Genomic DNA, 26,578 nt, shown 5'->3' with positions numbered 1-26,578 from the left:
CAGCTTGTTTTCTAGGCAGCAGCGCTATTGTGATGTCATCGGGGGGCATTGTGACAAGCCGCCAGTGTTCCGTCTCTTCATGTTGTGCACTGTTCAAACCGAAAATACATCAACAGGCAGGCTACAGAAAAGCTTACTAACAAAGGTTAGAGAGGGGCTTTCTCAGAGGGCTTTTTACAGTTTGTCTATTCCCAATTAGCCGGTTTAGTATACTTAATGAAAGTACTAATTCTTTCATAGGCCGCCCATTCTTAGTATTTGACGTTCAGGTAACAACAGGTAACTTTATTTGGAGTGGAAGCAGAGAGATAACACCAGATGCCAATTGTAGATCCTCTCACACCTGTGGTCACTGCAGCATCTGACTCCACTTTGTCCAAAAGGGATCTATTCCATTCAATTACACATGATCTAGATTAGACTGACAACAAGATACTGCACGGGACATAGCAGAGTTGGTGAAGTTGAGTGGTGATGAGTTTGCTATTTGGATGAATAAAGCAAGTAAAAAGTGTGTTAGATAAAAATTCATTTCAATTCGCTAATCGGGCTAATATGAATCAGGTGAATCGAGTTCTGCTTTTGGAAACTGGGTTAAGAAGGGGTGCACCGTTCCTGGAGGTACTGCAATACCAGGTCAATGCGTGGAGTGGACAGAGCAAGCTCTTTTTCCATCTCCCTGTTCTAAAAATCCATTTAATATATGGTCCCCAGATAGGGGACGTATCAGATATTAAACTGATAAGAACAGATACTACACTTGATCTTAGCCAAAAGGCCGAGAAGCGATAACCAGAATTGGTTTGGGCCTCGAGTGGCACCCTGGCCTATGCCGGACACATCTTAGGGAGAGAGAGCGAGAGGGAGACAAACCCACGCCTACACAAGACATTTTGTCACCCAAGCCAACCCTTGAAAAGGCTGCTTTGCAGAGCAAAAACAAGAAGAATGGTGCGTTTTGCAGCCGCCGCCCACTGCAATGAATCTGAATAACTCCTCCTTTAGGGCGCAAGCAACTCCCCTCCCCCTTGCAGTCTTTCCAATTCACGATACAAAAAGACGGACAGGACAGGTTGCCTGACTTTCCGTCACTGCCACCCTTTGCCATCCTTACCCGTAGAAAGCCCTTTCATCATCCCCAAACCCTAATCTTTTCCCTTTCCTTCCCAGCCCCCAAACCCTGCCCTCTGTACCTTTCTCACCACCCGCTTCCCTTCTCCTGTCATCCCCCTACCACCCGGGAAAAAAAGAGATTGCCCCCTCCTTCCACTAGCCCACCCTCCCACCCAAAGAACAACTTCTTCTGCGCAGCTTGTTTTCTAGGCAGCAGCGCTATTGTGATGTCATCGGGGGGCATTGTGACAAGCCGCCAGTGTTCCGTCTCTTCATGTTGTGCACTGTTCAAACCGAAAATACATCAACAGGCAGGCTACAGAAAAGCTTACTAACAAAGGTTAGAGAGGGGCTTTCTCAGAGGGCTTTTTACAGTTTGTCTATTCCCAATTAGCCGGTTTAGTATACTTAATGAAAGTACTAATTCTTTCATAGGCCGCCCATTCTTAGTATTTGACTTTCAGGTAACAACAGGTAACTTTATTTGGAGTGGAAGCAGAGAGATAACACCAGATGCCAATTGTAGATCCTCTCACACCTGTGGTCACTGCAGCATCTGACTCCACTTTGTCCAAAAGGGATCTATTCCATTCAATTACACATGATCTAGATTAGACTGACAACAAGATACTGCACGGGACATAGCAGAGTTGGTGAAGTTGAGTGGTGATGAGTTTGCTATTTGGATGAATAAAGCAAGTAAAAAGTGTGTTAGATAAAAATTCATTTCAATTCGCTAATCGGGCTAATATGAATCAGGTGAATCGAGTTCTGCTTTTGGAAACTGGGTTAAGAAGGGGTGCACCGTTCCTGGAGGTACTGCAATACCAGGTCAATGCGTGGAGTGGACAGAGCAAGCTCTTTTTCCATCTCCCTGTTCTAAAAATCCATTTAATATATGGTCCCCAGATAGGGGACGTATCAGATATTAAACTGATAAGAACAGATACTACACTTGATCTTAGCCAAAAGGCCGAGAAGCGATAACCAGAATTGGTTTGGGCCTCGAGTGGCACCCTGGCCTATGCCGGACACATCTTAGGGAGAGAGAGCGAGAGGGAGACAAACCCACGCCTACACAAGACATTTTGTCACCCAAGCCAACCCTTGAAAAGGCTGCTTTGCAGAGCAAAAACAAGAAGAATGGTGCGTTTTGCAGCCGCCGCCCACTGCAATGAATCTGAATAACTCCTCCTTTAGGGCGCAAGCAACTCCCCTCCCCCTTGCAGTCTTTCCAATTCACGATACAAAAAGACGGACAGGACAGGTTGCCTGACTTTCCGTCACTGCCACCCTTTGCCATCCTTACCCGTAGAAAGCCCTTTCATCATCCCCAAACCCTAATCTTTTCCCTTTCCTTCCCAGCCCCCAAACCCTGCCCTCTGTACCTTTCTCACCACCCGCTTCCCTTCTCCTGTCATCCCCCTACCACCCGGGAAAAAAAGAGATTGCCCCCTCCTTCCACTAGCCCACCCTCCCACCCAAAGAACAACTTCTTCTGCGCAGCTTGTTTTCTAGGCAGCAGCGCTATTGTGATGTCATCGGGGGGCATTGTGACAAGCCGCCAGTGTTCCGTCTCTTCATGTTGTGCACTGTTCAAACCGAAAATACATCAACAGGCAGGCTACAGAAAAGCTTACTAACAAAGGTTAGAGAGGGGCTTTCTCAGAGGGCTTTTTACAGTTTGTCTATTCCCAATTAGCCGGTTTAGTATACTTAATGAAAGTACTAATTCTTTCATAGGCCGCCCATTCTTAGTATTTGACGTTCAGGTAACAACAGGTAACTTTATTTGGAGTGGAAGCAGAGAGATAACACCAGATGCCAATTGTAGATCCTCTCACACCTGTGGTCACTGCAGCATCTGACTCCACTTTGTCCAAAAGGGATCTATTCCATTCAATTACACATGATCTAGATTAGACTGACAACAAGATACTGCACGGGACATAGCAGAGTTGGTGAAGTTGAGTGGTGATGAGTTTGCTATTTGGATGAATAAAGCAAGTAAAAAGTGTGTTAGATAAAAATTCATTTCAATTCGCTAATCGGGCTAATATGAATCAGGTGAATCGAGTTCTGCTTTTGGAAACTGGGTTAAGAAGGGGTGCACCGTTCCTGGAGGTACTGCAATACCAGGTCAATGCGTGGAGTGGACAGAGCAAGCTCTTTTTCCATCTCCCTGTTCTAAAAATCCATTTAATATATGGTCCCCAGATAGGGGACGTATCAGATATTAAACTGATAAGAACAGATACTACACTTGATCTTAGCCAAAAGGCCGAGAAGCGATAACCAGAATTGGTTTGGGCCTCGAGTGGCACCCTGGCCTATGCCGGACACATCTTAGGGAGAGAGAGCGAGAGGGAGACAAACCCACGCCTACACAAGACATTTTGTCACCCAAGCCAACCCTTGAAAAGGCTGCTTTGCAGAGCAAAAACAAGAAGAATGGTGCGTTTTGCAGCCGCCGCCCACTGCAATGAATCTGAATAACTCCTCCTTTAGGGCGCAAGCAACTCCCCTCCCCCTTGCAGTCTTTCCAATTCACGATACAAAAAGACGGACAGGACAGGTTGCCTGACTTTCCGTCACTGCCACCCTTTGCCATCCTTACCCGTAGAAAGCCCTTTCATCATCCCCAAACCCTAATCTTTTCCCTTTCCTTCCCAGCCCCCAAACCCTGCCCTCTGTACCTTTCTCACCACCCGCTTCCCTTCTCCTGTCATCCCCCTACCACCCGGGAAAAAAAGAGATTGCCCCCTCCTTCCACTAGCCCACCCTCCCACCCAAAGAACAACTTCTTCTGCGCAGCTTGTTTTCTAGGCAGCAGCGCTATTGTGATGTCATCGGGGGGCATTGTGACAAGCCGCCAGTGTTCCGTCTCTTCATGTTGTGCACTGTTCAAACCGAAAATACATCAACAGGCAGGCTACAGAAAAGCTTACTAACAAAGGTTAGAGAGGGGCTTTCTCAGAGGGCTTTTTACAGTTTGTCTATTCCCAATTAGCCGGTTTAGTATACTTAATGAAAGTACTAATTCTTTCATAGGCCGCCCATTCTTAGTATTTGACGTTCAGGTAACAACAGGTAACTTTATTTGGAGTGGAAGCAGAGAGATAACACCAGATGCCAATTGTAGATCCTCTCACACCTGTGGTCACTGCAGCATCTGACTCCACTTTGTCCAAAAGGGATCTATTCCATTCAATTACACATGATCTAGATTAGACTGACAACAAGATACTGCACGGGACATAGCAGAGTTGGTGAAGTTGAGTGGTGATGAGTTTGCTATTTGGATGAATAAAGCAAGTAAAAAGTGTGTTAGATAAAAATTCATTTCAATTCGCTAATCGGGCTAATATGAATCAGGTGAATCGAGTTCTGCTTTTGGAAACTGGGTTAAGAAGGGGTGCACCGTTCCTGGAGGTACTGCAATACCAGGTCAATGCGTGGAGTGGACAGAGCAAGCTCTTTTTCCATCTCCCTGTTCTAAAAATCCATTTAATATATGGTCCCCAGATAGGGGACGTATCAGATATTAAACTGATAAGAACAGATACTACACTTGATCTTAGCCAAAAGGCCGAGAAGCGATAACCAGAATTGGTTTGGGCCTCGAGTGGCACCCTGGCCTATGCCGGACACATCTTAGGGAGAGAGAGCGAGAGGGAGACAAACCCACGCCTACACAAGACATTTTGTCACCCAAGCCAACCCTTGAAAAGGCTGCTTTGCAGAGCAAAAACAAGAAGAATGGTGCGTTTTGCAGCCGCCGCCCACTGCAATGAATCTGAATAACTCCTCCTTTAGGGCGCAAGCAACTCCCCTCCCCCTTGCAGTCTTTCCAATTCACGATACAAAAAGACGGACAGGACAGGTTGCCTGACTTTCCGTCACTGCCACCCTTTGCCATCCTTACCCGTAGAAAGCCCTTTCATCATCCCCAAACCCTAATCTTTTCCCTTTCCTTCCCAGCCCCCAAACCCTGCCCTCTGTACCTTTCTCACCACCCGCTTCCCTTCTCCTGTCATCCCCCTACCACCCGGGAAAAAAAGAGATTGCCCCCTCCTTCCACTAGCCCACCCTCCCACCCAAAGAACAACTTCTTCTGCGCAGCTTGTTTTCTAGGCAGCAGCGCTATTGTGATGTCATCGGGGGGCATTGTGACAAGCCGCCAGTGTTCCGTCTCTTCATGTTGTGCACTGTTCAAACCGAAAATACATCAACAGGCAGGCTACAGAAAAGCTTACTAACAAAGGTTAGAGAGGGGCTTTCTCAGAGGGCTTTTTACAGTTTGTCTATTCCCAATTAGCCGGTTTAGTATACTTAATGAAAGTACTAATTCTTTCATAGGCCGCCCATTCTTAGTATTTGACGTTCAGGTAACAACAGGTAACTTTATTTGGAGTGGAAGCAGAGAGATAACACCAGATGCCAATTGTAGATCCTCTCACACCTGTGGTCACTGCAGCATCTGACTCCACTTTGTCCAAAAGGGATCTATTCCATTCAATTACACATGATCTAGATTAGACTGACAACAAGATACTGCACGGGACATAGCAGAGTTGGTGAAGTTGAGTGGTGATGAGTTTGCTATTTGGATGAATAAAGCAAGTAAAAAGTGTGTTAGATAAAAATTCATTTCAATTCGCTAATCGGGCTAATATGAATCAGGTGAATCGAGTTCTGCTTTTGGAAACTGGGTTAAGAAGGGGTGCACCGTTCCTGGAGGTACTGCAATACCAGGTCAATGCGTGGAGTGGACAGAGCAAGCTCTTTTTCCATCTCCCTGTTCTAAAAATCCATTTAATATATGGTCCCCAGATAGGGGACGTATCAGATATTAAACTGATAAGAACAGATACTACACTTGATCTTAGCCAAAAGGCCGAGAAGCGATAACCAGAATTGGTTTGGGCCTCGAGTGGCACCCTGGCCTATGCCGGACACATCTTAGGGAGAGAGAGCGAGAGGGAGACAAACCCACGCCTACACAAGACATTTTGTCACCCAAGCCAACCCTTGAAAAGGCTGCTTTGCAGAGCAAAAACAAGAAGAATGGTGCGTTTTGCAGCCGCCGCCCACTGCAATGAATCTGAATAACTCCTCCTTTAGGGCGCAAGCAACTCCCCTCCCCCTTGCAGTCTTTCCAATTCACGATACAAAAAGACGGACAGGACAGGTTGCCTGACTTTCCGTCACTGCCACCCTTTGCCATCCTTACCCGTAGAAAGCCCTTTCATCATCCCCAAACCCTAATCTTTTCCCTTTCCTTCCCAGCCCCCAAACCCTGCCCTCTGTACCTTTCTCACCACCCGCTTCCCTTCTCCTGTCATCCCCCTACCACCCGGGAAAAAAAGAGATTGCCCCCTCCTTCCACTAGCCCACCCTCCCACCCAAAGAACAACTTCTTCTGCGCAGCTTGTTTTCTAGGCAGCAGCGCTATTGTGATGTCATCGGGGGGCATTGTGACAAGCCGCCAGTGTTCCGTCTCTTCATGTTGTGCACTGTTCAAACCGAAAATACATCAACAGGCAGGCTACAGAAAAGCTTACTAACAAAGGTTAGAGAGGGGCTTTCTCAGAGGGCTTTTTACAGTTTGTCTATTCCCAATTAGCCGGTTTAGTATACTTAATGAAAGTACTAATTCTTTCATAGGCCGCCCATTCTTAGTATTTGACGTTCAGGTAACAACAGGTAACTTTATTTGGAGTGGAAGCAGAGAGATAACACCAGATGCCAATTGTAGATCCTCTCACACCTGTGGTCACTGCAGCATCTGACTCCACTTTGTCCAAAAGGGATCTATTCCATTCAATTACACATGATCTAGATTAGACTGACAACAAGATACTGCACGGGACATAGCAGAGTTGGTGAAGTTGAGTGGTGATGAGTTTGCTATTTGGATGAATAAAGCAAGTAAAAAGTGTGTTAGATAAAAATTCATTTCAATTCGCTAATCGGGCTAATATGAATCAGGTGAATCGAGTTCTGCTTTTCGAAACTGGGTTAAGAAGGGGTGCACCGTTCCTGGAGGTACTGCAATACCAGGTCAATGCGTGGAGTGGACAGAGCAAGCTCTTTTTCCATCTCCCTGTTCTAAAAATCCATTTAATATATGGTCCCCAGATAGGGGACGTATCAGATATTAAACTGATAAGAACAGATACTACACTTGATCTTAGCCAAAAGGCCGAGAAGCGATAACCAGAATTGGTTTGGGCCTCGAGTGGCACCCTGGCCTATGCCGGACACATCTTAGGGAGAGAGAGCGAGAGGGAGACAAACCCACGCCTACACAAGACATTTTGTCACCCAAGCCAACCCTTGAAAAGGCTGCTTTGCAGAGCAAAAACAAGAAGAATGGTGCGTTTTGCAGCCGCCGCCCACTGCAATGAATCTGAATAACTCCTCCTTTAGGGCGCAAGCAACTCCCCTCCCCCTTGCAGTCTTTCCAATTCACGATACAAAAAGACGGACAGGACAGGTTGCCTGACTTTCCGTCACTGCCACCCTTTGCCATCCTTACCCGTAGAAAGCCCTTTCATCATCCCCAAACCCTAATCTTTTCCCTTTCCTTCCCAGCCCCCAAACCCTGCCCTCTGTACCTTTCTCACCACCCGCTTCCCTTCTCCTGTCATCCCCCTACCACCCGGGAAAAAAAGAGATTGCCCCCTCCTTCCACTAGCCCACCCTCCCACCCAAAGAACAACTTCTTCTGCGCAGCTTGTTTTCTAGGCAGCAGCGCTATTGTGATGTCATCGGGGGGCATTGTGACAAGCCGCCAGTGTTCCGTCTCTTCATGTTGTGCACTGTTCAAACCGAAAATACATCAACAGGCAGGCTACAGAAAAGCTTACTAACAAAGGTTAGAGAGGGGCTTTCTCAGAGGGCTTTTTACAGTTTGTCTATTCCCAATTAGCCGGTTTAGTATACTTAATGAAAGTACTAATTCTTTCATAGGCCGCCCATTCTTAGTATTTGACGTTCAGGTAACAACAGGTAACTTTATTTGGAGTGGAAGCAGAGAGATAACACCAGATGCCAATTGTAGATCCTCTCACACCTGTGGTCACTGCAGCATCTGACTCCACTTTGTCCAAAAGGGATCTATTCCATTCAATTACACATGATCTAGATTAGACTGACAACAAGATACTGCACGGGACATAGCAGAGTTGGTGAAGTTGAGTGGTGATGAGTTTGCTATTTGGATGAATAAAGCAAGTAAAAAGTGTGTTAGATAAAAATTCATTTCAATTCGCTAATCGGGCTAATATGAATCAGGTGAATCGAGTTCTGCTTTTGGAAACTGGGTTAAGAAGGGGTGCACCGTTCCTGGAGGTACTGCAATACCAGGTCAATGCGTGGAGTGGACAGAGCAAGCTCTTTTTCCATCTCCCTGTTCTAAAAATCCATTTAATATATGGTCCCCAGATAGGGGACGTATCAGATATTAAACTGATAAGAACAGATACTACACTTGATCTTAGCCAAAAGGCCGAGAAGCGATAACCAGAATTGGTTTGGGCCTCGAGTGGCACCCTGGCCTATGCCGGACACATCTTAGGGAGAGAAAGCGAGAGGGAGACAAACCCACGCCTACACAAGACATTTTGTCACCCAAGCCAACCCTTGAAAAGGCTGCTTTGCAGAGCAAAAACAAGAAGAATGGTGCGTTTTGCAGCCGCCGCCCACTGCAATGAATCTGAATAACTCCTCCTTTAGGGCGCAAGCAACTCCCCTCCCCCTTGCAGTCTTTCCAATTCACGATACAAAAAGACGGACAGGACAGGTTGCCTGACTTTCCGTCACTGCCACCCTTTGCCATCCTTACCCGTAGAAAGCCCTTTCATCATCCCCAAACCCTAATCTTTTCCCTTTCCTTCCCAGCCCCCAAACCCTGCCCTCTGTACCTTTCTCACCACCCGCTTCCCTTCTCCTGTCATCCCCCTACCACCCGGGAAAAAAAGAGATTGCCCCCTCCTTCCACTAGCCCACCCTCCCACCCAAAGAACAACTTCTTCTGCGCAGCTTGTTTTCTAGGCAGCAGCGCTATTGTGATGTCATCGGGGGGCATTGTGACAAGCCGCCAGTGTTCCGTCTCTTCATGTTGTGCACTGTTCAAACCGAAAATACATCAACAGGCAGGCTACAGAAAAGCTTACTAACAAAGGTTAGAGAGGGGCTTTCTCAGAGGGCTTTTTACAGTTTGTCTATTCCCAATTAGCCGGTTTAGTATACTTAATGAAAGTACTAATTCTTTCATAGGCCGCCCATTCTTAGTATTTGACGTTCAGGTAACAACAGGTAACTTTATTTGGAGTGGAAGCAGAGAGATAACACCAGATGCCAATTGTAGATCCTCTCACACCTGTGGTCACTGCAGCATCTGACTCCACTTTGTCCAAAAGGGATCTATTCCATTCAATTACACATGATCTAGATTAGACTGACAACAAGATACTGCACGGGACATAGCAGAGTTGGTGAAGTTGAGTGGTGATGAGTTTGCTATTTGGATGAATAAAGCAAGTAAAAAGTGTGTTAGATAAAAATTCATTTCAATTCGCTAATCGGGCTAATATGAATCAGGTGAATCGAGTTCTGCTTTTGGAAACTGGGTTAAGAAGGGGTGCACCGTTCCTGGAGGTACTGCAATACCAGGTCAATGCGTGGAGTGGACAGAGCAAGCTCTTTTTCCATCTCCCTGTTCTAAAAATCCATTTAATATATGGTCCCCAGATAGGGGACGTATCAGATATTAAACTGATAAGAACAGATTTTTTTTGATTTAACAGCATCTTTATTATCATGCACTCCTCAAAAAAAGTAACAAACCGTGTACAGTGCCGCAGCCCCGTACACTCAGAAATATACAATCATTCTTACATAGCAATAGAGTACGACGCACTAACTATACATCACGCTCCTATGCTATCCGTAGCACTCAAGCTGAAAGAAAAAGTTAGACAATAAATAACGACGAACCGGCGATTGGGGGATGGGGGTAGGGAAAAAGGGGATAGGGTGGGGAAATCACAGGCCCGAAGCTTTATTGAAAGACGCACATAAACGGGAAAAGGAGGGAGGGGGCGTGGAAGAGAATTAAACCTCCTCCTCGGCGCTGTCGTCCGGACTGTCCATGATGGAATATTCTCTGAGCAGGCTGTGGATCAGCCTGCGGCAGTCCTGGATAGACATCCTCTCCCTCTGCAAGATGAGCCGGTTCCTGGCGACCCAAATAGCGTCCTTAAAGCAGTTCATAAGGCGCCAAGCCTCCTGGATGGCTCCAACGGTGTGAGTCCCAGGGAAGAGTCCATAAAGTACGGAATGGTACGATAGGCTCCCTCTAGGGACGGAGTTCCTCAGGTCATCCTCCAGGGCAACCAACAGGCGCTGTGCAAAACGGCAGTCCCAAAAGGCGTGCAGCGATGTTTCCTCCACGAAGGGGCACCTTGGGCAGTACCGGGTTTTGCACAGGTTCCGGGCGTGCATGAATGACCGGACGGGCAGTCCGCCCTGTATCGCCATCCATGACAAGTCCTTGTGCCCGTTGGTCAATCCAGCCGATGACACGTTGGTCCAAACAGTCTCCAGTGTGTCGTGATGAAGTCCTGGAATGTTCTCCATTTCGTCCTTGGCTCTGATGAGTTTGTGGATAGTCTTTGGCTTCCACAAATCAGGCTTGAGTGATCTTAGCCAAAAGGCCGAGAAGCGATAACCAGAATTGGTTTGGGCCTCGAGTGGCACCCTGGCCTATGCCGGACACATCTTAGGGAGAGAGAGCGAGAGGGAGACAAACCCACGCCTACACAAGACATTTTGTCACCCAAGCCAACCCTTGAAAAGGCTGCTTTGCAGAGCAAAAACAAGAAGAATGGTGCGTTTTGCAGCCGCCGCCCACTGCAATGAATCTGAATAACTCCTCCTTTAGGGCGCAAGCAACTCCCCTCCCCCTTGCAGTCTTTCCAATTCACGATACAAAAAGACGGACAGGACAGGTTGCCTGACTTTCCGTCACTGCCACCCTTTGCCATCCTTACCCGTAGAAAGCCCTTTCATCATCCCCAAACCCTAATCTTTTCCCTTTCCTTCCCAGCCCCCAAACCCTGCCCTCTGTACCTTTCTCACCACCCGCTTCCCTTCTCCTGTCATCCCCCTACCACCCGGGAAAAAAAGAGATTGCCCCCTCCTTCCACTAGCCCACCCTCCCACCCAAAGAACAACTTCTTCTGCGCAGCTTGTTTTCTAGGCAGCAGCGCTATTGTGATGTCATCGGGGGGCATTGTGACAAGCCGCCAGTGTTCCGTCTCTTCATGTTGTGCACTGTTCAAACCGAAAATACATCAACAGGCAGGCTACAGAAAAGCTTACTAACAAAGGTTAGAGAGGGGCTTTCTCAGAGGGCTTTTTACAGTTTGTCTATTCCCAATTAGCCGGTTTAGTATACTTAATGAAAGTACTAATTCTTTCATAGGCCGCCCATTCTTAGTATTTGACGTTCAGGTAACAACAGGTAACTTTATTTGGAGTGGAAGCAGAGAGATAACACCAGATGCCAATTGTAGATCCTCTCACACCTGTGGTCACTGCAGCATCTGACTCCACTTTGTCCAAAAGGGATCTATTCCATTCAATTACACATGATCTAGATTAGACTGACAACAAGATACTGCACGGGACATAGCAGAGTTGGTGAAGTTGAGTGGTGATGAGTTTGCTATTTGGATGAATAAAGCAAGTAAAAAGTGTGTTAGATAAAAATTCATTTCAATTCGCTAATCGGGCTAATATGAATCAGGTGAATCGAGTTCTGCTTTTGGAAACTGGGTTAAGAAGGGGTGCACCGTTCCTGGAGGTACTGCAATACCAGGTCAATGCGTGGAGTGGACAGAGCAAGCTCTTTTTCCATCTCCCTGTTCTAAAAATCCATTTAATATATGGTCCCCAGATAGGGGACGTATCAGATATTAAACTGATAAGAACAGATACTACACTTGATCTTAGCCAAAAGGCCGAGAAGCGATAACCAGAATTGGTTTGGGCCTCGAGTGGCACCCTGGCCTATGCCGGACACATCTTAGGGAGAGAGAGCGAGAGGGAGACAAACCCACGCCTACACAAGACATTTTGTCACCCAAGCCAACCCTTGAAAAGGCTGCTTTGCAGAGCAAAAACAAGAAGAATGGTGCGTTTTGCAGCCGCCGCCCACTGCAATGAATCTGAATAACTCCTCCTTTAGGGCGCAAGCAACTCCCCTCCCCCTTGCAGTCTTTCCAATTCACGATACAAAAAGACGGACAGGACAGGTTGCCTGACTTTCCGTCACTGCCACCCTTTGCCATCCTTACCCGTAGAAAGCCCTTTCATCATCCCCAAACCCTAATCTTTTCCCTTTCCTTCCCAGCCCCCAAACCCTGCCCTCTGTACCTTTCTCACCACCCGCTTCCCTTCTCCTGTCATCCCCCTACCACCCGGGAAAAAAAGAGATTGCCCCCTCCTTCCACTAGCCCACCCTCCCACCCAAAGAACAACTTCTTCTGCGCAGCTTGTTTTCTAGGCAGCAGCGCTATTGTGATGTCATCGGGGGGCATTGTGACAAGCCGCCAGTGTTCCGTCTCTTCATGTTGTGCACTGTTCAAACCGAAAATACATCAACAGGCAGGCTACAGAAAAGCTTACTAACAAAGGTTAGAGAGGGGCTTTCTCAGAGGGCTTTTTACAGTTTGTCTATTCCCAATTAGCCGGTTTAGTATACTTAATGAAAGTACTAATTCTTTCATAGGCCGCCCATTCTTAGTATTTGACGTTCAGGTAACAACAGGTAACTTTATTTGGAGTGGAAGCAGAGAGATAACACCAGATGCCAATTGTAGATCCTCTCACACCTGTGGTCACTGCAGCATCTGACTCCACTTTGTCCAAAAGGGATCTATTCCATTCAATTACACATGATCTAGATTAGACTGACAACAAGATACTGCACGGGACATAGCAGAGTTGGTGAAGTTGAGTGGTGATGAGTTTGCTATTTGGATGAATAAAGCAAGTAAAAAGTGTGTTAGATAAAAATTCATTTCAATTCGCTAATCGGGCTAATATGAATCAGGTGAATCGAGTTCTGCTTTTGGAAACTGGGTTAAGAAGGGGTGCACCGTTCCTGGAGGTACTGCAATACCAGGTCAATGCGTGGAGTGGACAGAGCAAGCTCTTTTTCCATCTCCCTGTTCTAAAAATCCATTTAATATATGGTCCCCAGATAGGGGACGTATCAGATATTAAACTGATAAGAACAGATTTTTGATTTAATGAAGCTTTCCAAAGCACCACAAAAAATGCATGACCGAAGTCACACCAAAAACAGTGCAAAGGCTAGGATTCGTGTGGACCCCACCGTGAGGAGAGGGTCCCCAAAAATCAACCCCGTCCCTCCGAGCCAGAAGGCCACAGCAAGGGTCGGGGATCTTCGGTGCTCCCCCAAGCCGAAGCCTGGTTGAGCCTTGTCGTTGCTCCCAGCGTCCACCCAGGCATCTTACCCAAGTGGAGTAGAGAGCTACTAGTTGTTGGTTTCGCAGCCGAAACTGCCCGGACCGTCAACCGGTGTTGGTTTCTCAGCCCAAGGCTAACCGGACCTCCAACCGGGTGTTGGTTTCTCAGCCGAAGCTGACCCAGACCTCCAACCGGGTGTTGGTTTCTCAGCCGAAGCTGACCCGGACCTCCAACCGGGTGTTAGTTTCTCAGCCCAAAGCTGACCAGACCTCCGACCGGGATTATAAAAATTTCCCTTCCTAGCCAGAAGGCCGGGATAGGGTAATATGCTCAAAAAGTATGAAAAGGCAAGGTACGGTGTGCTACAGAGCCCAAGGCTTGCCGGGGTCCCAAGCCAGCAAGCTCAGACTCACTCCAGGGTCATCAGTCCTGGGGCACGTTGTACCATAGCCCCCCACCCTTACTCAGTCTAATAGCCTCGATCCTGGTAGGGCCATGTTTTCCTCTAGATGAATATACTATCCACCCAGAGTACTAGCAAGCGCAACCTTCCAGTGTGCATTGTATCATTGTACTAAGGTGGCCTGGAGCTTAAACCACCTCTTCGAACAACACTACACTTGATCTTAGCCAAAAGGCCGAGAAGCGATAACCAGAATTGGTTTGGGCCTCGAGTGGCACCCTGGCCTATGCCGGACACATCTTAGGGAGAGAGAGCGAGAGGGAGACAAACCCACGCCTACACAAGACATTTTGTCACCCAAGCCAACCCTTGAAAAGGCTGCTTTGCAGAGCAAAAACAAGAAGAATGGTGCGTTTTGCAGCCGCCGCCCACTGCAATGAATCTGAATAACTCCTCCTTTAGGGCGCAAGCAACTCCCCTCCCCCTTGCAGTCTTTCCAATTCACGATACAAAAAGACGGACAGGACAGGTTGCCTGACTTTCCGTCACTGCCACCCTTTGCCATCCTTACCCGTAGAAAGCCCTTTCATCATCCCCAAACCCTAATCTTTTCCCTTTCCTTCCCAGCCCCCAAACCCTGCCCTCTGTACCTTTCTCACCACCCGCTTCCCTTCTCCTGTCATCCCCCTACCACCCGGGAAAAAAAGAGATTGCCCCCTCCTTCCACTAGCCCACCCTCCCACCCAAAGAACAACTTCTTCTGCGCAGCTTGTTTTCTAGGCAGCAGCGCTATTGTGATGTCATCGGGGGGCATTGTGACAAGCCGCCAGTGTTCCGTCTCTTCATGTTGTGCACTGTTCAAACCGAAAATACATCAACAGGCAGGCTACAGAAAAGCTTACTAACAAAGGTTAGAGAGGGGCTTTCTCAGAGGGCTTTTTACAGTTTGTCTATTCCCAATTAGCCGGTTTAGTATACTTAATGAAAGTACTAATTCTTTCATAGGCCGCCCATTCTTAGTATTTGACGTTCAGGTAACAACAGGTAACTTTATTTGGAGTGGAAGCAGAGAGATAACACCAGATGCCAATTGTAGATCCTCTCACACCTGTGGTCACTGCAGCATCTGACTCCACTTTGTCCAAAAGGGATCTATTCCATTCAATTACACATGATCTAGATTAGACTGACAACAAGATACTGCACGGGACATAGCAGAGTTGGTGAAGTTGAGTGGTGATGAGTTTGCTATTTGGATGAATAAAGCAAGTAAAAAGTGTGTTAGATAAAAATTCATTTCAATTCGCTAATCGGGCTAATATGAATCAGGTGAATCGAGTTCTGCTTTTGGAAACTGGGTTAAGAAGGGGTGCACCGTTCCTGGAGGTACTGCAATACCAGGTCAATGCGTGGAGTGGACAGAGCAAGCTCTTTTTCCATCTCCCTGTTCTAAAAATCCATTTAATATATGGTCCCCAGATAGGGGACGTATCAGATATTAAACTGATAAGAACAGATACTACACTTGATCTTAGCCAAAAGGCCGAGAAGCGATAACCAGAATTGGTTTGGGCCTCGAGTGGCACCCTGGCCTATGCCGGACACATCTTAGGGAGAGAGAGCGAGAGGGAGACAAACCCACGCCTACACAAGACATTTTGTCACCCAAGCCAACCCTTGAAAAGGCTGCTTTGCAGAGCAAAAACAAGAAGAATGGTGCGTTTTGCAGCCGCCGCCCACTGCAATGAATCTGAATAACTCCTCCTTTAGGGCGCAAGCAACTCCCCTCCCCCTTGCAGTCTTTCCAATTCACGATACAAAAAGACGGACAGGACAGGTTGCCTGACTTTCCGTCACTGCCACCCTTTGCCATCCTTACCCGTAGAAAGCCCTTTCATCATCCCCAAACCCTAATCTTTTCCCTTTCCTTCCCAGCCCCCAAACCCTGCCCTCTGTACCTTTCTCACCACCCGCTTCCCTTCTCCTGTCATCCCCCTACCACCCGGGAAAAAAAGAGATTGCCCCCTCCTTCCACTAGCCCACCCTCCCACCCAAAGAACAACTTCTTCTGCGCAGCTTGTTTTCTAGGCAGCAGCGCTATTGTGATGTCATCGGGGGGCATTGTGACAAGCCGCCAGTGTTCCGTCTCTTCATGTTGTGCACTGTTCAAACCGAAAATACATCAACAGGCAGGCTACAGAAAAGCTTACTAACAAAGGTTAGAGAGGGGCTTTCTCAGAGGGCTTTTTACAGTTTGTCTATTCCCAATTAGCCGGTTTAGTATACTTAATGAAAGTACTAATTCTTTCATAGGCCGCCCATTCTTAGTATTTGACGTTCAGGTAACAACAGGTAACTTTATTTGGAGTGGAAGCAGAGAGATAACACCAGATGCCAATTGTAGATCCTCTCACACCTGTGGTCACTGCAGCATCTGACTCCACTTTGTCCAAAAGGGATCTATTCCATTCAATTACACATGATCTAGATTAGACTGACAACAAGATACTGCACGGGACATAGCAGAGTTGGTGAAGTTGAGTGGTGATGAGTTTGCTATTTGGATGAATAAAGCAAGTAAAAAGTGTGTTAGATAAAAATTCATTTCAATTCGCTAATCGGGCTAATATGAATCAGGTGAATCGAGTTCTGCTTTTGGAAACTGGGTTAAGAAGGGGTGCACCGTTCCTGGAGGTACTGCAATACCAGGTCAATGCGTGGAGTGGACGGAGCAAGCTCTTTTTCCATCTCCCTGTTCTAAAAATCCATTTAATATATGGTCCCCAGATAGGGGACGTATCAGATATTAAACTGATAAGAACAGATACTACACTTGATCTTAGCCAAAAGGCCGAGAAGCGATAACCAGAATTGGTTTGGGCCTCGAGTGGCACCCTGGCCTATGCCGGACACATCTTAGGGAGAGAGAGCGAGAGGGAGACAAACCCACGCCTACACAAGACATTTTGTCACCCAAGCCAACCCTTGAAAAGGCTGCTTTGCAGAGCAAAAACAAGAAGAATGGTGCGTTTTGCAGCCGCCGCCCACTGCAATGAATCTGAATAACTCCTCCTTTAGGGCGCAAGCAACTCCCCTCCCCCTTGCAGTCTTTCCAATTCACGATACAAAAAGACGGACAGGACAGGTTGCCTGACTTTCCGTCACTGCCACCCTTTGCCATCCTTACCCGTAGAAAGCCCTTTCATCATCCCCAAACCCTAATCTTTTCCCTTTCCTTCCCAGCCCCCAAACCCTGCCCTCTGTACCTTTCTCACCACCCGCTTCCCTTCTCCTGTCATCCCCCTACCACCCGGGAAAAAAAGAGATTGCCCCCTCCTTCCACTAGCCCACCCTCCCACCCAAAGAACAACTTCTTCTGCGCAGCTTGTTTTCTAGGCAGCAGCGCTATTGTGATGTCATCGGGGGGCATTGTGACAAGCCGCCAGTGTTCCGTCTCTTCATGTTGTGCACTGTTCAAACCGAAAATACATCAACAGGCAGGCTACAGAAAAGCTTACTAACAAAGGTTAGAGAGGGGCTTTCTCAGAGGGCTTTTTACAGTTTGTCTATTCCCAATTAGCCGGTTTAGTATACTTAATGAAAGTACTAATTCTTTCATAGGCCGCCCATTCTTAGTATTTGACGTTCAGGTAACAACAGGTAACTTTATTTGGAGTGGAAGCAGAGAGATAACACCAGATGCCAATTGTAGATCCTCTCACACCTGTGGTCACTGCAGCATCTGACTCCACTTTGTCCAAAAGGGATCTATTCCATTCAATTACACATGATCTAGATTAGACTGACAACAAGATACTGCACGGGACATAGCAGAGTTGGTGAAGTTGAGTGGTGATGAGTTTGCTATTTGGATGAATAAAGCAAGTAAAAAGTGTGTTAGATAAAAATTCATTTCAATTCGCTAATCGGGCTAATATGAATCAGGTGAATCGAGTTCTGCTTTTGGAAACTGGGTTAAGAAGGGGTGCACCGTTCCTGGAGGTACTGCAATACCAGGTCAATGCGTGGAGTGGACAGAGCAAGCTCTTTTTCCATCTCCCTGTTCTAAAAATCCATTTAATATATGGTCCCCAGATAGGGGACGTATCAGATATTAAACTGATAAGAACAGATACTACACTTGATCTTAGCCAAAAGGCCGAGAAGCGATAACCAGAATTGGTTTGGGCCTCGAGTGGCACCCTGGCCTATGCCGGACACATCTTAGGGAGAGAGAGCGAGAGGGAGACAAACCCACGCCTACACAAGACATTTTGTCACCCAAGCCAACCCTTGAAAAGGCTGCTTTGCAGAGCAAAAACAAGAAGAATGGTGCGTTTTGCAGCCGCTGCCCACTGCAATGAATCTGAATAACTCCTCCTTTAGGGCGCAAGCAACTCCCCTCCCCCTTGCAGTCTTTCCAATTCACGATACAAAAAGACGGACAGGACAGGTTGCCTGACTTTCCGTCACTGCCACCCTTTGCCATCCTTACCCGTAGAAAGCCCTTTCATCATCCCCAAACCCTAATCTTTTCCCTTTCCTTCCCAGCCCCCAAACCCTGCCCTCTGTACCTTTCTCACCACCCGCTTCCCTTCTCCTGTCATCCCCCTACCACCCGGGAAAAAAAGAGATTGCCCCCTCCTTCCACTAGCCCACCCTCCCACCCAAAGAACAACTTCTTCTGCGCAGCTTGTTTTCTAGGCAGCAGCGCTATTGTGATGTCATCGGGGGGCATTGTGACAAGCCGCCAGTGTTCCGTCTCTTCATGTTGTGCACTGTTCAAACCGAAAATACATCAACAGGCAGGCTACAGAAAAGCTTACTAACAAAGGTTAGAGAGGGGCTTTCTCAGAGGGCTTTTTACAGTTTGTCTATTCCCAATTAGCCGGTTTAGTATACTTAATGAAAGTACTAATTCTTTCATAGGCCGCCCATTCTTAGTATTTGACGTTCAGGTAACAACAGGTAACTTTATTTGGAGTGGAAGCAGAGAGATAACACCAGATGCCAATTGTAGATCCTCTCACACCTGTGGTCACTGCAGCATCTGACTCCACTTTGTCCAAAAGGGATCTATTCCATTCAATTACACATGATCTAGATTAGACTGACAACAAGATACTGCACGGGACATAGCAGAGTTGGTGAAGTTGAGTGGTGATGAGTTTGCTATTTGGATGAATAAAGCAAGTAAAAAGTGTGTTAGATAAAAATTCATTTCAATTCGCTAATCGGGCTAATATGAATCAGGTGAATCGAGTTCTGCTTTTGGAAACTGGGTTAAGAAGGGGTGCACCGTTCCTGGAGGTACTGCAATACCAGGTCAATGCGTGGAGTGGACAGAGCAAGCTCTTTTTCCATCTCCCTGTTCTAAAAATCCATTTAATATATGGTCCCCAGATAGGGGACGTATCAGATATTAAACTGATAAGAACAGATACTACACTTGATCTTAGCCAAAAGGCCGAGAAGCGATAACCAGAATTGGTTTGGGCCTCGAGTGGCACCCTGGCCTATGCCGGACACATCTTAGGGAGAGAGAGCGAGAGGGAGACAAACCCACGCCTACACAAGACATTTTGTCACCCAAGCCAACCCTTGAAAAGGCTGCTTTGCAGAGCAAAAACAAGAAGAATGGTGCGTTTTGCAGCCGCCGCCCACTGCAATGAATCTGAATAACTCCTCCTTTAGGGCGCAAGCAACTCCCCTCCCCCTTGCAGTCTTTCCAATTCACGATACAAAAAGACGGACAGGACAGGTTGCCTGACTTTCCGTCACTGCCACCCTTTGCCATCCTTACCCGTAGAAAGCCCTTTCATCATCCCCAAACCCTAATCTTTTCCCTTTCCTTCCCAGCCCCCAAACCCTGCCCTCTGTACCTTTCTCACCACCCGCTTCCCTTCTCCTGTCATCCCCCTACCACCCGGGAAAAAAAGAGATTGCCCCCTCCTTCCACTAGCCCACCCTCCCACCCAAAGAACAACTTCTTCTGCGCAGCTTGTTTTCTAGGCAGCAGCGCTATTGTGATGTCATCGGGGGGCATTGTGACAAGCCGCCAGTGTTCCGTCTCTTCATGTTGTGCACTGTTCAAACCGAAAATACATCAACAGGCAGGCTACAGAAAAGCTTACTAACAAAGGTTAGAGAGGGGCTTTCTCAGAGGGCTTTTTACAGTTTGTCTATTCCCAATTAGCCGGTTTAGTATACTTAATGAAAGTACTAATTCTTTCATAGGCCGCCCATTCTTAGTATTTGACGTTCAGGTAACAACAGGTAACTTTATTTGGAGTGGAAGCAGAGAGATAACACCAGATGCCAATTGTAGATCCTCTCACACCTGTGGTCACTGCAGCATCTGACTCCACTTTGTCCAAAAGGGATCTATTCCATTCAATTACACATGATCTAGATTAGACTGACAACAAGATACTGCACGGGACATAGCAGAGTTGGTGAAGTTGAGTGGTGATGAGTTTGCTATTTGGATGAATAAAGCAAGTAAAAAGTGTGTTAGATAAAAATTCATTTCAATTCGCTAATCGGGCTAATATGAATCAGGTGAATCGAGTTCTGCTTTTGGAAACTGGGTTAAGAAGGGGTGCACCGTTCCTGGAGGTACTGCAATACCAGGTCAATGCGTGGAGTGGACAGAGCAAGCTCTTTTTCCATCTCCCTGTTCTAAAAATTCATTTAATATATGGTCCCCAGATAGGGGACGTATCAGATATTAAACTGATAAGAACAGATACTACACTTGATCTTAGCCAAAAGGCCGAGAAGCGATAACCAGAATTGGTTTGGGCCTCGAGTGGCACCCTGGCCTATGCCGGACACATCTTAGGGAGAGAGAGCGAGAGGGAGACAAACCCACGCCTACACAAGACATTTTGTCACCCAAGCCAACCCTTGAAAAGGCTGCTTTGCAGAGCAAAAACAAGAAGAATGGTGCGTTTTGCAGCCGCCGCCCACTGCAATGAATCTGAATAACTCCTCCTTTAGGGCGCAAGCAACTCCCCTCCCCCTTGCAGTCTTTCCAATTCACGATACAAAAAGACGGACAGGACAGGTTGCCTGACTTTCCGTCACTGCCACCCTTTGCCATCCTTACCCGTAGAAAGCCCTTTCATCATCCCCAAACCCTAATCTTTTCCCTTTCCTTCCCAGCCCCCAAACCCTGCCCTCTGTACCTTTCTCACCACCCGCTTCCCTTCTCCTGTCATCCCCCTACCACCCGGGAAAAAAAGAGATTGCCCCCTCCTTCCACTAGCCCACCCTCCCACCCAAAGAACAACTTCTTCTGCGCAGCTTGTTTTCTAGGCAGCAGCGCTATTGTGATGTCATCGGGGGGCATTGTGACAAGCCGCCAGTGTTCCGTCTCTTCATGTTGTGCACTGTTCAAACCGAAAATACATCAACAGGCAGGCTACAGAAAAGCTTACTAACAAAGGTTAGAGAGGGGCTTTCTCAGAGGGCTTTTTACAGTTTGTCTATTCCCAATTAGCCGGTTTAGTATACTTAATGAAAGTACTAATTCTTTCATAGGCCGCCCATTCTTAGTATTTGACGTTCAGGTAACAACAAGTAACTTTATTTGGAGTGGAAGCAGAGAGATAACACCAGATGCCAATTGTAGATCCTCTCACACCTGTGGTCACTGCAGCATCTGACTCCACTTTGTCCAAAAGGGATCTATTCCATTCAATTACACATGATCTAGATTAGACTGACAACAAGATACTGCACGGGACATAGCAGAGTTGGTGAAGTTGAGTGGTGATGAGTTTGCTATTTGGATGAATAAAGCAAGTAAAAAGTGTGTTAGATAAAAATTCATTTCAATTCGCTAATCGGGCTAATATGAATCAGGTGAATCGAGTTCTGCTTTTGGAAACTGGGTTAAGAAGGGGTGCACCGTTCCTGGAGGTACTGCAATACCAGGTCAATGCGTGGAGTGGACAGAGCAAGCTCTTTTTCCATCTCCCTGTTCTAAAAATCCATTTAATATATGGTCCCCAGATAGGGGACGTATCAGATATTAAACTGATAAGAACAGATACTACACTTGATCTTAGCCAAAAGGCCGAGAAGCGATAACCAGAATTGGTTTGGGCCTCGAGTGGCACCCTGGCCTATGCCGGACACATCTTAGGGAGAGAGAGCGAGAGGGAGACAAACCCACGCCTACACAAGACATTTTGTCACCCAAGCCAACCCTTGAAAAGGCTGCTTTGCAGAGCAAAAACAAGAAGAATGGTGCGTTTTGCAGCCGCCGCCCACTGCAATGAATCTGAATAACTCCTCCTTTAGGGCGCAAGCAACTCCCCTCCCCCTTGCAGTCTTTCCAATTCACGATACAAAAAGACGGACAGGACAGGTTGCCTGACTTTCCGTCACTGCCACCCTTTGCCATCCTTACCCGTAGAAAGCCCTTTCATCATCCCCAAACCCTAATCTTTTCCCTTTCCTTCCCAGCCCCCAAACCCTGCCCTCTGTACCTTTCTCACCACCCGCTTCCCTTCTCCTGTCATCCCCCTACCACCCGGGAAAAAAAGAGATTGCCCCCTCCTTCCACTAGCCCACCCTCCCACCCAAAGAACAACTTCTTCTGCGCAGCTTGTTTTCTAGGCAGCAGCGCTATTGTGATGTCATCGGGGGGCATTGTGACAAGCCGCCAGTGTTCCGTCTCTTCATGTTGTGCACTGTTCAAACCGAAAATACATCAACAGGCAGGCTACAGAAAAGCTTACTAACAAAGGTTAGAGAGGGGCTTTCTCAGAGGGCTTTTTACAGTTTGTCTATTCCCAATTAGCCGGTTTAGTATACTTAATGAAAGTACTAATTCTTTCATAGGCCGCCCATTCTTAGTATTTGACGTTCAGGTAACAACAGGTAACTTTATTTGGAGTGGAAGCAGAGAGATAACACCAGATGCCAATTGTAGATCCTCTCACACCTGTGGTCACTGCAGCATCTGACTCCACTTTGTCCAAAAGGGATCTATTCCATTCAATTACACATGATCTAGATTAGACTGACAACAAGATACTGCACGGGACATAGCAGAGTTGGTGAAGTTGAGTGGTGATGAGTTTGCTATTTGGATGAATAAAGCAAGTAAAAAGTGTGTTAGATAAAAATTCATTTCAATTCGCTAATCGGGCTAATATGAATCAGGTGAATCGAGTTCTGCTTTTGGAAACTGGGTTAAGAAGGGGTGCACCGTTCCTGGAGGTACTGCAATACCAGGTCAATGCGTGGAGTGGACAGAGCAAGCTCTTTTTCCATCTCCCTGTTCTAAAAATCCATTTAATATATGGTCCCCAGATAGGGGACGTATCAGATATTAAACTGATAAGAACAGATACTACACTTGATCTTAGCCAAAAGGCCGAGAAGCGATAACCAGAATTGGTTTGGGCCTCGAGTGGCACCCTGGCCTATGCCGGACACATCTTAGGGAGAGAGAGCGAGAGGGAGACAAACCCACGCCTACACAAGACATTTTGTCACCCAAGCCAACCCTTGAAAAGGCTGCTTTGCAGAGCAAAAACAAGAAGAATGGTGCGTTTTGCAGCCGCCGCCCACTGCAATGAATCTGAATAACTCCTCCTTTAGGGCGCAAGCAACTCCCCTCCCCCTTGCAGTCTTTCCAATTCACGATACAAAAAGACGGACAGGACAGGTTGCCTGACTTTCCGTCACTGCCACCCTTTGCCATCCTTACCCGTAGAAAGCCCTTTCATCATCCCCAAACCCTAATCTTTTCCCTTTCCTTCCCAGCCCCCAAACCCTGCCCTCTGTACCTTTCTCACCACCCGCTTCCCTTCTCCTGTCATCCCCCTACCACCCGGGAAAAAAAGAGATTGCCCCCTCCTTCCACTAGCCCACCCTCCCACCCAAAGAACAACTTCTTCTGCGCAGCTTGTTTTCTAGGCAGCAGCGCTATTGTGATGTCATCGGGGGGCATTGTGACAAGCCGCCAGTGTTCCGTCTCTTCATGTTGTGCACTGTTCAAACCGAAAATACATCAACAGGCAGGCTACAGAAAAGCTTACTAACAAAGGTTAGAGAGGGGCTTTCTCAGAGGGCTTTTTACAGTTTGTCTATTCCCAATTAGCCGGTTTAGTATACTTAATGAAAGTACTAATTCTTTCATAGGCCGCCCATTCTTAGTATTTGACGTTCAGGTAACAACAGGTAACTTTATTTGGAGTGGAAGCAGAGAGATAACACCAGATGCCAATTGTAGATCCTCTCACACCTGTGGTCACTGCAGCATCTGACTCCACTTTGTCCAAAAGGGATCTATTCCATTCAATTACACATGATCTAGATTAGACTGACAACAAGATACTGCACGGGACATAGCAGAGTTGGTGAAGTTGAGTGGTGATGAGTTTGCTATTTGGATGAATAAAGCAAGTAAAAAGTGTGTTAGATAAAAATTCATTTCAATTCGCTAATCGGGCTAATATGAATCAGGTGAATCGAGTTCTGCTTTTGGAAACTGGGTTAAGAAGGGGTGCACCGTTCCTGGAGGTACTGCAATACCAGGTCAATGCGTGGAGTGGACAGAGCAAGCTCTTTTTCCATCTCCCTGTTCTAAAAATCCATTTAATATATGGTCCCCAGATAGGGGACGTATCAGATATTAAACTGATAAGAACAGATACTACACTTGATCTTAGCCAAAAGGCCGAGAAGCGATAACCAGAATTGGTTTGGGCCTCGAGTGGCACCCTGGCCTATGCCGGACACATCTTAGGGAGAGAGAGCGAGAGGGAGACAAACCCACGCCTACACAAGACATTTTGTCACCCAAGCCAACCCTTGAAAAGGCTGCTTTGCAGAGCAAAAACAAGAAGAATGGTGCGTTTTGCAGCCGCCGCCCACTGCAATGAATCTGAATAACTCCTCCTTTAGGGCGCAAGCAACTCCCCTCCCCCTTGCAGTCTTTCCAATTCACGATACAAAAAGACGGACAGGACAGGTTGCCTGACTTTCCGTCACTGCCACCCTTTGCCATCCTTACCCGTAGAAAGCCCTTTCATCATCCCCAAACCCTAATCTTTTCCCTTTCCTTCCCAGCCCCCAAACCCTGCCCTCTGTACCTTTCTCACCACCCGCTTCCCTTCTCCTGTCATCCCCCTACCACCCGGGAAAAAAAGAGATTGCCCCCTCCTTCCACTAGCCCACCCTCCCACCCAAAGAACAACTTCTTCTGCGCAGCTTGTTTTCTAGGCAGCAGCGCTATTGTGATGTCATCGGGGGGCATTGTGACAAGCCGCCAGTGTTCCGTCTCTTCATGTTGTGCACTGTTCAAACCGAAAATACATCAACAGGCAGGCTACAGAAAAGCTTACTAACAAAGGTTAGAGAGGGGCTTTCTCAGAGGGCTTTTTACAGTTTGTCTATTCCCAATTAGCCGGTTTAGTATACTTAATGAAAGTACTAATTCTTTCATAGGCCGCCCATTCTTAGTATTTGACGTTCAGGTAACAACAGGTAACTTTATTTGGAGTGGAAGCAGAGAGATAACACCAGATGCCAATTGTAGATCCTCTCACACCTGTGGTCACTGCAGCATCTGACTCCACTTTGTCCAAAAGGGATCTATTCCATTCAATTACACATGATCTAGATTAGACTGACAACAAGATACTGCACGGGACATAGCAGAGTTGGTGAAGTTGAGTGGTGATGAGTTTGCTATTTGGATGAATAAAGCAAGTAAAAAGTGTGTTAGATAAAAATTCATTTCAATTCGCTAATCGGGCTAATATGAATCAGGTGAATCGAGTTCTGCTTTTGGAAACTGGGTTAAGAAGGGGTGCACCGTTCCTGGAGGTACTGCAATACCAGGTCAATGCGTGGAGTGGACAGAGCAAGCTCTTTTTCCATCTCCCTGTTCTAAAAATCCATTTAATATATGGTCCCCAGATAGGGGACGTATCAGATATTAAACTGATAAGAACAGATACTACACTTGATCTTAGCCAAAAGGCCGAGAAGCGATAACCAGAATTGGTTTGGGCCTCGAGTGGCACCCTGGCCTATGCCGGACACATCTTAGGGAGAGAGATCGAGAGGGAGACAAACCCACGCCTACACAAGACATTTTGTCACCCAAGCCAACCCTTGAAAAGGCTGCTTTGCAGAGCAAAAACAAGAAGAATGGTGCGTTTTGCAGCCGCCGCCCACTGCAATGAATCTGAATAACTCTTCCTTTAGGGCGCAAGCAACTCCCCTCCCCCTTGCAGTCTTTCCAATTCACGATACAAAAAGACGGACAGGACAGGTTGCCTGACTTTCCGTCACTGCCACCCTTTGCCATCCTTACCCGTAGAAAGCCCTTTCATCATCCCCAAACCCTAATCTTTTCCCTTTCCTTCCCAGCCCCCAAACCCTGCCCTCTGTACCTTTCTCACCACCCGCTTCCCTTCTCCTGTCATCCCCCTACCACCCGGGAAAAAAAGAGATTGCCCCCTCCTTCCACTAGCCCACCCTCCCACCCAAAGAACAACTTCTTCTGCGCAGCTTGTTTTCTAGGCAGCA

At 47.1% G+C, this 26,578-nt stretch overlaps 18 non-coding genes and 1 pseudogene across 18 annotated transcripts; all 19 read right to left on the bottom strand.

Moving 5' to 3' along the window:
* Positions 1 to 599: 599 nt before the first annotated feature.
* Positions 600 to 790, bottom strand: LOC142276959 (U2 spliceosomal RNA). The gene has a single exon (XR_012740338.1). It is a non-coding gene; the product is annotated as a U2 spliceosomal RNA (small nuclear RNA).
* A 1,117-nt stretch (positions 791 to 1,907) lies between these two features.
* LOC142276945 (U2 spliceosomal RNA) lies at positions 1,908 to 2,098 on the bottom strand. Its single transcript, XR_012740326.1, has one exon. It is a non-coding gene; the product is annotated as a U2 spliceosomal RNA (small nuclear RNA).
* Positions 2,099 to 3,215: 1,117 nt separating this feature from the next.
* On the bottom strand, positions 3,216 to 3,406 carry LOC142276933 (U2 spliceosomal RNA). Its single transcript, XR_012740315.1, has one exon. It is a non-coding gene; the product is annotated as a U2 spliceosomal RNA (small nuclear RNA).
* Positions 3,407 to 4,523: 1,117 nt separating this feature from the next.
* On the bottom strand, positions 4,524 to 4,714 carry LOC142276920 (U2 spliceosomal RNA). Its single transcript, XR_012740304.1, has one exon. It is a non-coding gene; the product is annotated as a U2 spliceosomal RNA (small nuclear RNA).
* A 1,117-nt stretch (positions 4,715 to 5,831) lies between these two features.
* LOC142276908 (U2 spliceosomal RNA) lies at positions 5,832 to 6,022 on the bottom strand. Its single transcript, XR_012740293.1, has one exon. It is a non-coding gene; the product is annotated as a U2 spliceosomal RNA (small nuclear RNA).
* A 1,117-nt stretch (positions 6,023 to 7,139) lies between these two features.
* Positions 7,140 to 7,330, bottom strand: LOC142276896 (U2 spliceosomal RNA). The gene has a single exon (XR_012740282.1). It is a non-coding gene; the product is annotated as a U2 spliceosomal RNA (small nuclear RNA).
* Positions 7,331 to 8,447: 1,117 nt separating this feature from the next.
* On the bottom strand, positions 8,448 to 8,638 carry LOC142276884 (U2 spliceosomal RNA). Its single transcript, XR_012740271.1, has one exon. It is a non-coding gene; the product is annotated as a U2 spliceosomal RNA (small nuclear RNA).
* A 1,117-nt stretch (positions 8,639 to 9,755) lies between these two features.
* LOC142276989 (U2 spliceosomal RNA) lies at positions 9,756 to 9,961 on the bottom strand (annotated as a pseudogene).
* A 2,003-nt stretch (positions 9,962 to 11,964) lies between these two features.
* On the bottom strand, positions 11,965 to 12,155 carry LOC142276872 (U2 spliceosomal RNA). The gene has a single exon (XR_012740260.1). It is a non-coding gene; the product is annotated as a U2 spliceosomal RNA (small nuclear RNA).
* Positions 12,156 to 13,272: 1,117 nt separating this feature from the next.
* On the bottom strand, positions 13,273 to 13,465 carry LOC142276984 (U2 spliceosomal RNA). Its single transcript, XR_012740360.1, has one exon. It is a non-coding gene; the product is annotated as a U2 spliceosomal RNA (small nuclear RNA).
* Positions 13,466 to 15,384: 1,919 nt separating this feature from the next.
* LOC142276860 (U2 spliceosomal RNA) lies at positions 15,385 to 15,575 on the bottom strand. Its single transcript, XR_012740249.1, has one exon. It is a non-coding gene; the product is annotated as a U2 spliceosomal RNA (small nuclear RNA).
* Positions 15,576 to 16,692: 1,117 nt separating this feature from the next.
* Positions 16,693 to 16,883, bottom strand: LOC142276965 (U2 spliceosomal RNA). The gene has a single exon (XR_012740344.1). It is a non-coding gene; the product is annotated as a U2 spliceosomal RNA (small nuclear RNA).
* Positions 16,884 to 18,000: 1,117 nt separating this feature from the next.
* Positions 18,001 to 18,191, bottom strand: LOC142276848 (U2 spliceosomal RNA). The gene has a single exon (XR_012740238.1). It is a non-coding gene; the product is annotated as a U2 spliceosomal RNA (small nuclear RNA).
* Positions 18,192 to 19,308: 1,117 nt separating this feature from the next.
* LOC142276836 (U2 spliceosomal RNA) lies at positions 19,309 to 19,499 on the bottom strand. The gene has a single exon (XR_012740227.1). It is a non-coding gene; the product is annotated as a U2 spliceosomal RNA (small nuclear RNA).
* A 1,117-nt stretch (positions 19,500 to 20,616) lies between these two features.
* On the bottom strand, positions 20,617 to 20,807 carry LOC142276829 (U2 spliceosomal RNA). Its single transcript, XR_012740221.1, has one exon. It is a non-coding gene; the product is annotated as a U2 spliceosomal RNA (small nuclear RNA).
* Positions 20,808 to 21,924: 1,117 nt separating this feature from the next.
* LOC142277050 (U2 spliceosomal RNA) lies at positions 21,925 to 22,115 on the bottom strand. The gene has a single exon (XR_012740409.1). It is a non-coding gene; the product is annotated as a U2 spliceosomal RNA (small nuclear RNA).
* Positions 22,116 to 23,232: 1,117 nt separating this feature from the next.
* Positions 23,233 to 23,423, bottom strand: LOC142277038 (U2 spliceosomal RNA). The gene has a single exon (XR_012740398.1). It is a non-coding gene; the product is annotated as a U2 spliceosomal RNA (small nuclear RNA).
* A 1,117-nt stretch (positions 23,424 to 24,540) lies between these two features.
* LOC142277026 (U2 spliceosomal RNA) lies at positions 24,541 to 24,731 on the bottom strand. Its single transcript, XR_012740387.1, has one exon. It is a non-coding gene; the product is annotated as a U2 spliceosomal RNA (small nuclear RNA).
* A 1,117-nt stretch (positions 24,732 to 25,848) lies between these two features.
* Positions 25,849 to 26,039, bottom strand: LOC142276952 (U2 spliceosomal RNA). The gene has a single exon (XR_012740332.1). It is a non-coding gene; the product is annotated as a U2 spliceosomal RNA (small nuclear RNA).
* Between the last annotated feature and the right edge of the window lie 539 nt (positions 26,040 to 26,578).

Source organism: Anomaloglossus baeobatrachus, unplaced genomic scaffold, assembly GCF_048569485.1.
Source record: "Anomaloglossus baeobatrachus isolate aAnoBae1 unplaced genomic scaffold, aAnoBae1.hap1 Scaffold_404, whole genome shotgun sequence".
NCBI classification, from domain to species: Eukaryota; Metazoa; Chordata; class Amphibia; order Anura; family Aromobatidae; genus Anomaloglossus; species Anomaloglossus baeobatrachus.
The sequence above is the reverse complement of the archived record's forward strand: the minus strand, read 5'-3'. Positions and strand labels throughout refer to the sequence as shown.